We start from the raw sequence: 8,950 nt of genomic DNA, 5'->3' as shown, positions 1-8,950 counted from the left end.
AAATAACACCCAACTCTTCCTCCTCTGCACAAGCTCATCAGAACATTGTTCACGTGACCCCGCTTATGCCCTACTATACGAACGTTTCCACGCTCTCTTAAGAACCGCCCAGACGGCGTTCCTCCGCCACACGGGGAGGAGGGGGGGAGGTCATGTGACGGGCCAATTTAAGGAATTGAAGACGAGGAACAAGATGTCGGATATGGCTGTTTTATGGGGATGCATTTGGGAGGAAGACGACGAACGCTTATGCTACCATACAGAACGTTCTCCTGGTAGCTATATTTCCAATTGTAAATAGTCTAGATATACCGTATTTTCTGGCTTCTTCCCCGTAACATTATTTTAAATGAAATTTTAAACTTTGCACCCACGAGAAAACTCAGAACGGATACCCTTTAGACATCGCCATCAGCATGACGCGTTGAGAGCCGTGCCATGCGCCGCATGCGGCTAAAAGGAGGAAATTATTCCACGTTTTGATTGGCTCCTGAAACCACTGTCAGTTGGGGACAAAAGTTAGGGACATTTAGGGAATTTGTTGTTGCAGCGAGCAGGCTTGATGTGGCTTCGCGCGTCGCCTCCTAGGGAATTCCCTCTAAGAAGCTGAGTGCAGCGCATCGCCTCCTCTAAAAAGAGGAGGCGATGGCCAGCGTCTAGCAGCAGACGACGCAAGAAACGGCTGGAACTGACGCTTCCTTTTGTAATTACTTCAATTTTTACGGGTGTCTTGCTGAACGATTTTTTTTTAAAATGCGGAGCGTGCCTGCCTGACCGTGTCTATGGTATCGCCCCGAGTTTGTCCTGCGCTGGTTCCTTTATTCTTATAAACTTAAACCGCTTAAACATTTCTATCTCCTCTGTGTGGCCCTAATATTACTGCTGCCACGCACCAACCAATCATCAGACTTGGAGGACGTCTTCTTCATTATTTCTGCGTTTAAGTTTCTGCTTCTTTCAAGAACGATGAGAAAATCAAAGAGAAATTCCGTTCATGGCTGCGAGATTTCCTACAAGCGCGCGTGTACCCGGGAGAAGAGTTATCGCAATAGCAGTTTTACTTGTGCAGTGTGCCACTTTTAAACTAAAAAGAAACGTAGGATGAGATATTGCCCCTTCAAGTCAGTTTCCAGATGTGGTCATTCCAAAATGCGCATTTATTGGCAATAGATGGTAGCGTAGCTTATTTAGTGGCTCGAAGTCTAAACAAATTTGTTATTGCAGGATTCTTGATTGCTATGACACTAGCCCTTTGTAGTAACCGATGTAAAGCAAGCATTAGATTGCTTCCAACTTACAGGCTTCAAGAGCAGATGTGAAGGCCAGTATTAAAATATGCAAAATCTTTAGAACCTGATGTTGTAAGTGAACCTGCAGTATAGCATCTCAATCTTTAATAATGTCTTTTTGTGAAGACCTTTAACATGTTCCTCGGACAAATGACATAACTTTTTAGCTTGAGAGGTACAACTTTAAATGGTTGTGAATGTTGGCTACCTGGCAGTTCGGTTAAACTGCAGCATAAATACCAGATAAGTGACCAGGGGACGATGATGTGCAAGTGCTTGTGCATTGTCCTCCATCTTATTTCCACGTTCCTGCACAATGTAAAAGGAATATACCAAATGAAGGAGACAGTTTTTAGTTTTATTTATTCCCAGTTTCACAGCCATAGAAGATGACAGATATCAGAGGTGCTCAGCACAAACGTTGTAGTTGTATCCAGATGCTTGTTGAGACCTCTGTCACTGAAAAGTAAAAATGAAATAGCATTTTGAAAACTGGTCAAGCACTACATATGTTTCCTTAGGAGCCTCCCATTCACAATTCAAATGAACAAACAGCTTAAACACAGTACACTATTATTGTGTTTCTTGCATGTATGTTTTTTAGTTGCGTGTGGACACTGACATTTCTGCTGTATCTTTTTTCCTTTATTTTTTCTTGTACGCACGTGGCAGAATTCTCTTAGGTTATTATTCTTCGTTTAATCTGCTCAGGTACCACACCCCTCATTAATGCCAGTGGGGCCATAAGGGTATCTTCAATAAATAAACATAGAACACCAAATACATGGTGCTACATCTACAAATTAAAGTTCCTGTACCAGTTAAAAAATTTATAAAATAAATAATAAAATGGCACATTTCCACACATTTCCTAATACAAATAAAAACACGGCCAACTCCAGCTTTCCTCAAAATGTTGTATACCAGTCTCTTTGAACCAGGCAATAATACTGTAAACATCTTGAAAACAATTTTATTTGCACGTAAATTGCAGGCAGCTTAACTTAGGTGTCACAGAAGCTGTCGTGCAACGATGACTTACTTGCTCGTCTCTATTTTTCTGATCTTGCCCTTCTACAAACAAGTCACATCCTACAGTCGCCATGAGGTTGGTCGACCTGTTAACATGTTACAAAAAAAAATTATTGTATTGTGCTTATTTCTAACACTATTTTAAAGTTCTTATTCTCACTCCTGTGATACCTCAGGCTGATTCAGCTGGAGAGCACCCCTATGTGGGCAGCAAATTCTATAGTGGTCCGAAGTGGCAAAGATGGAGATTGCTTCACCTTTGCACGATAATGCATTAATCACGACTAAGTTCAGTTAGGTGTCCTCGACATTTCAGAGAAGTGCCGAGCAAAAATAGTTTTGAAGAACAACTCAGAAATACTGATGGCCAGAAATGGGCAGCCAGAATGTTACGGTCTCTCTTAACTCCAAACTAAAAACAAGTCAGCTTAAAACAAGTAAAAAATACCTTAAAGGAGTAGCACCACTATAAATGTTCATAGCATGATTAGGCTCTACTTAAAGTAGTACTTGCAATATCAAAGCTCAGATAACTATGCAAAAAGTTTCCTTTGTAGCTGCAGATTTTAGTAGCAACCATTCAGTATAGGGTAACATATTTTAAATCAATTTTAATATTTGCATGCACAAGAAAGCTCCGAATGAATACCCTTTCGACACTGGCATAAACAAGATACGTGGAGTGCCTCGCCATGCAGTTCGCCCCAAACTGCCGACATTAGGGCTCCAGTGACTTAGCCAACACACTGGCTGCTGATGGTGCACGCTGCACTGCCTTGTGAATCATGTCACAGTTTTGGGGATGATATCGTGCGGCCCAGACGCGTGCGACCGTGGCCAGCTTGGGCCACTCTAGGGCGCGCATCCAGTCTGACCATGATGCAATGAGAATAGCGACATCAAGAGTGTCATTCTCTCATGGTGGCCACTTGGTGTTCGTTTTGTCCAAGCCGAAACTGACACAAATAAACAAGGCTCAAAATAATTACATACCCTGAGGTCAACTATCTAATGTTCCATTCTATGATTCCTGGGCTGGTAGGCACCCATAGCAATGGGAAAAATGTAACACGAAAATTTCATACCAGTACTTTTTTAGAATATTTACATAGACACATGAGCTGCGTGCTAGTGGCCCTTTCTGCCAGTTGTTGCCCCCATCAGGGCCGTACCCAGAGGGGGGGGTTTGGGGGTTCAAACCCCTCCAGAAATCTTTTCCAGGCAGCACGTAAACAATGCTTGCCGTTGCTTTCAGCAAAACTACCCCCTTCCCAAAATTCATAACCCCCCCCGAAAAAAATTTCTGGGTACGGCCCTGGCCCCCATCTGTCCACCATTGCTCAGCTGAGCATGAAAGACTGGTACAATAAAGTGTCAAGATTTGACAAGTTTGCTAGCTCAGTGATTCACGCTGAACTTCTTGTGATCTTTCTTTACAAGGATTTAACCTATAACCACTCCTCCCTGGCTTGGCTCATGTACAGTCATGGACAATTCAACTGCGAACTGGGGAGCGCATGGCCGAAGTACTGGTGCCATCACCTGGCAGCAGCCGTGGGAGACGCACGGACATGCGTAGTTGAGATGACGGGAGCGAGGCTGCGTGTCCCAGTGCGATATGTTGCCCCCTCCTCGCTCGCATGCCTGCCTTGTCACCATGCCGCCAGAGCGCTGCAAGCACTGCATGTACTACCGCCGCTGCAGCTGAGGGTGTTGGTCACGTTGAGAGCAATGCGGCGCATAATTGCTTGCGTGGGAAACGCGTGCACGCTCTCGCAAGGCATACCGTACTGTTGAGCTCATCATGCTTTCTTGAAGAAAACCAGCGCGCATAAATGGAGACAAAAATAAATGCATGCCGCCTAACTTCTGATGGCACCGCATTGTTTTGCGTTCGTGGTGCAGTGGCTTGGGAATTGAACAATGAGCTGGCCGCCAACAAGAATGCGCCTTTGTGCAACGGAGTCCAGGATGAGTCACTTGGCAGATTCAGTGCTTGTAGCAAATAGATATACCACAAGAATTCATATCGAATCATATACATTAACTGCAAGCATTGTGTGGGCTGGGAAAATCACTGGCAGAATTCTAATATTCACAAAAATTAAGAAGATATGCAGGTCCAACCATTCTATAGGCCAGTTGCTCTTGCACATCAATTTTGGCGGCCCGATTTTTTTCGTTTTTTTTGGCAGGCACCTCACTTCTTGTAGAAATCCACGGAGCGGGCATTGCTGAGCATGGTGTAGGCGTTACCCAGGTGTCCATCGTTATTTGATCAAGTTACTGCCTTCCATATGCAAAGCTATGTCGGCAATGTGACGCCGGCACACACGGGGAGCAGGCGCTCGTGTGAGCCGAGCACACAGTCACACAGTCACCGCAAATACTATCTCGTGCCGCATCGCTAACAATTGTTTTCAGCGCTCTGGCGGCATGGTGACAAGGCAAGCATGCGAGCGAGGAGGGGGCAACATATCGCAGTGGGACATGTCCGTGCGTTTTCCACGGCCACTGCCAGGTGACAGCACCGGTATCTTCATCAATGCGCTCCGCGGTTCGCATTTGAATTGTCCATGACTGTGCAATGCTTAAGCTTCACGCACATACTGTACTTGGTACAGTTTCATTTACTAAAACGAAGCTTCCAGCCTCTCCCTGATGTGTCTGTAGTCCACCCAAAATGCACAGCAGGAAAACCAACTTTTTCTGATGACGATCGTGGGTGAAGTGAAAAAACATTAAAACACTTCCCATGATCTGAACTGAACCTAGGTCCCTCGTGTTATGAAGCTGAAGCCTATCCCATTGCGCCATTCCAGCACAGTCGAAGCAATTTGGATTTGCATGGACATGGAAAATTACACAGAAAATGCACACCTCCATCTAACAACAACGGTTGTACGCTACGGTAGGTCATTGATTGCTTGCATCAGTAAAGCTCTAGAGAGCACAACTGCAGTGCAGCAGACCATCCCGATAAGGAACAGGTGCTCAGTACTGGGCTGGTTAATTTGGTGTTGGACTTGGTTTCGGAAAGCTTCACATCCCCCATTTTTGTCGTTTCAACAGATGGGCAGTTGATTTTTTGCTAAGTCTTCCCGTCAGTAACTAGGACACAGCTACATATTTGGTTGTCATACTACCAGGGTGGTCTGCGAGCACACGCAGTCTGCCTGCTGCTAATTTCGAGTGTACCACAAAAACAGCCACTTGTGGAGGCATTCACCTGCTTTCCATGGGTACCCAGAAAGGATGTAGACCAAGGCTTGCCCTCCAGGCCCTGCACCAACATCGTAGGGGCCAGGTCCAAGCACTTCTTTTTTTCCACTGGAAGCCCTCCTATGTAGATGCTGCAGGAACAGGATTAAATGCTGTGTCAGCACAACTGAAAGTTGGGTAGGCTAATAATACATCTCTGAAAAACAAAATGCGTAAAAGATGGCGACGTGGAATAAGATCACACAAGACAACCCACTACAAGAAAAAGAACACACAGCACATCGTCCTGCGTGTTGTTTTCTGGAAAAGCAAAAGTCAGCAATCTCTGCTGCATTGTTAATAACAAGGATAATCCGAGGAAAGGGAGAAATGAGTGCGGTGTTAAGCATGCGCAGCTTTTAGTTCGTTGTGCGATTGGCATGATTTACAGTATTCCGTTGTCATGTAAGTCCGTGTATATGGGCCAGACAGGACGCTGTCTAAGTGTCCATCTCAGGGAGCATTTGTTTACGATCACGAATTCAACGGGTGAAAAATCTTCCTGCGCATTATAAAAAGTGTGGGTGTGGTTCTTTGTTTGACGAGACTGTGATGTTGCACAGGCATAATTATCAGATTTTTAGGGAATGGGTTCAGGCCTTCTTTATCGATGAACATAGTAACAAGTGTGTCAGCAAATCGTCTATAACTCTACACGGGCAGGAGCACGTGCTTATCAGCACCATATTTCTTTAATCTATTAATTCTTTCGTATATAAACTTCATGTTTTTCAACAAAATGGCAGTTGCCAGTAAGTGCTTGTGTGTGTCCCTCCTGCCTGTACACGTTATTTGTGCGCTTTCAAATTTTCAATGGCTTTATGCTCTGCCACATACCATTTGTCCCATACGCCGCCTCTTCCATTCACCTTCAATGTACACCTCACTGACAGTTGCTCCTGGTGCCTCCTCATAATGGGCCCAAAATGTTGCGTAACCTTCACAGCCCTTCGGGTGATTTGATTCTGCCGCCGTCATTTGGTCTATCCTTTCTCTCTCCCTCTTCCGTTTTTTTTTTTTTTTGGCTCACGGTTTCACGCTTTTTTTTTCCCCTTTGACCGCGATATCCTTACGTTCTCTGTACAGAAGTGACGTTTCCAATTCCTCTCCCGCAACGCAACTTAACTGCCCGAAGACCTAGAACGTTGATGCGTGCACACGGCATACTCGCGAGATTAACGCTATCAAACACATGCATACTTACGATCGAGGCACTGCACTTCAAACATCCAGGACAGCAATTCGGGGAGTACACGCCACCACCGGTTCGATCAAACTTGAGCAATGTTATGGGCTCCTACACAAAAGGAACAATGAAACGTTTGAAACTGCGGCCGCAGTGTGAAAGGACATAGCATTGTAATTTGAATTGAGCGTGTGCTGCATACTTGGGCGAGAAACAGGGAGTGGGAAAAGAGTCCACACGTACGTAGGATACACGAAGCAGGTGTTGGTTTGCGCGCCAACGTCTGGTTTGTCGTTTTCCATTGTGTCTGTTCCTCGCCCAAGTATGCAGCGCACGCTAAATTTGATTCAAGATTATACAAAAATCGCTAACATCACAATACGATCGGGAATGAGAATGACAGCTAGGAGGCCGAGCTAGGCGGCCACGTAAGCAAGAATTCACGCAGCTTTAGGGTACACAGTACAGTGGTATAAACACAAAAACTACAACAAACATAAAATAACGATGTTACTGACCTTGCTGGGAAAATGAGCGCATAGATGCCCTCTTTTCCGCTCTTCCGTGTCTGTGACAGCAAACGCCGGAAACCGGCATGGCTGATCTACGCTGAGCTCAGGTACAGGAGGCGATGGCTCACGCTGCAAGTCTCTCTTGAAATGTCGCAGTAGGTATGTCGGATACGGAGATCGCACCAATACTAGCATTCACGGTATATTCACGCATCTGCAGTTTCATTTGGTACTAGTAGCAATCAACACAAACACACGCTGGGCACTGACAGCGCAAATCGTTCACTCGGGGGACCCAGGGAAATGCTGCGCCTACTTCGGCGTTGTCCCTAGGCGCTCAAAAACAAGTCAAGTGACGTCACGATTTGATCACGTGACCCAAGGATTTCTTTCCTCCTTTTAGCCGCTCCGCCATGCGCCTCGCTCCAAAGCGCCCACGTCAGGGCTCCCGTGACCTAGTCAAAGCGCTGGCTGCTGTTGGCTCGCGCTGCTCAGCCTCGTGTATCCCGTCACAGCTTCGGGACTGACGTCACGCGGCCCGGCGTGTGCGGCCACAGCCACTCTGGACGAGCTCGCTGGCTCCAGCGCGCCCTTCCAGACCGGCTGTGGTGCGACGAGAACAGGGACTTTAAGAGGGCCGTAGTGTCATGGCGGCCGCCTCGGTGTTCGTGTCGTCGAAACTCAAACCGAAACCAATAAACGAGGCTGTAAATAATTATTTACGTGGCGGTCGACCATTTAAGGTGCCATTCTATGATTACTGGGCTGGAAAAAAACGTAACACGAAAGTTTCTTGTCAGTACTCTTTTCAACCTTTCAGAGGTTTTTGGTGACAGAATTCTATAGCCCTGGAATTTTTATTTGAAGTAAAAATTATTTTTCGGTGTGTTTTCATACAGCTTTGGACCTCAGAAGCGTAGAGATGAGAAATTGAGCTCGTAGGGCAAGTATATAATTACTTACAGGCATGTCAATTAATAAGGTCATTAGGAAATAAAATTTTTCTTTCGAATAGAATTTTTTTTCTTCTTTTCCTAAAAACTATGACACACTGAGCGCACAGGAAAAATAAACCTGGTAGTGCAAGTATTGAGATATTTAGAGACATTTTGACCAACCGGGACTTTTGTTTTCTTACCCGCCCGGACATCATGCCTTGTCTCCTCTGGCTCTGAAGTTTCCTCTTTATGGCGTCCATCTCCGCAAAAACGCACGAATGGTGGTGCCTTTATCAAGAGGTATCCTTGAAGAACTCTTCCGCAGAAAACTGGCAGTTCTGGCTACCTTCTCGGGGTGCTAGCGGTTGTTTTGTGCGGTGTCGTCAATTGCGAAACCGGGGCTCAAAGGGTGAAACAAACTTAGCGGAAGAAACGCTCTTTACTCACGCAGATGGGTCCCCCCACGCAAAATTGTCAAAGCAATCATTCGGGTGGCATAAAGTTTTATGGATTAATAATGCGTAAGCATCCTCTGGAGGCTCCCTCAGGATCTGTCCGCCCATTACTCGATGCGCTCCCTCGGTATACCTGGGCCATATGACACTCTGTCTCAGCTGACAGGACGCATCCTCTGTGTTTGTCCTTTACGCACTGCTGGATCGAATGCTCATCACTTAGGTATTCATCAAAGCCATTACTTATTGGCGGGGGAGGGGGGGGCGGAGGACTGTT

The 8,950-nt window shown here is 45.8% G+C and overlaps 1 long non-coding RNA gene across 2 annotated transcripts; it reads right to left on the bottom strand.

Moving 5' to 3' along the window:
* Positions 1-1,656: 1,656 nt before the first annotated feature.
* LOC144139331 (uncharacterized) lies at positions 1,657-7,666 on the bottom strand. Of its 2 annotated transcripts, none has more exons than XR_013316153.1 (4): positions 7,287-7,666; positions 6,787-6,879; positions 5,551-5,674; positions 1,657-1,748 (listed from the first exon to the last, which is right to left on the bottom strand). It is a non-coding gene; the product is annotated as an uncharacterized LOC144139331 (long non-coding RNA). The 2 variants fall into 2 exon arrangements; XR_013316154.1 differs by having other exon boundaries at positions 1,675-2,407.
* Between the last annotated feature and the right edge of the window lie 1,284 nt (positions 7,667-8,950).

The sequence above is a fragment of the Haemaphysalis longicornis genome, unplaced genomic scaffold (genome assembly GCF_048455015.1).
Source record: "Haemaphysalis longicornis isolate Haplotype H1 unplaced genomic scaffold, Haemaphysalis longicornis Haplotype H1 scaffold_1, whole genome shotgun sequence".
Lineage (NCBI taxonomy): Eukaryota > Metazoa > Arthropoda > Arachnida > Ixodida > Ixodidae > Haemaphysalis > Haemaphysalis longicornis.
Note: the sequence above shows the minus strand (reverse complement) of the source record. Positions and strands in the feature narration are given on the sequence as shown.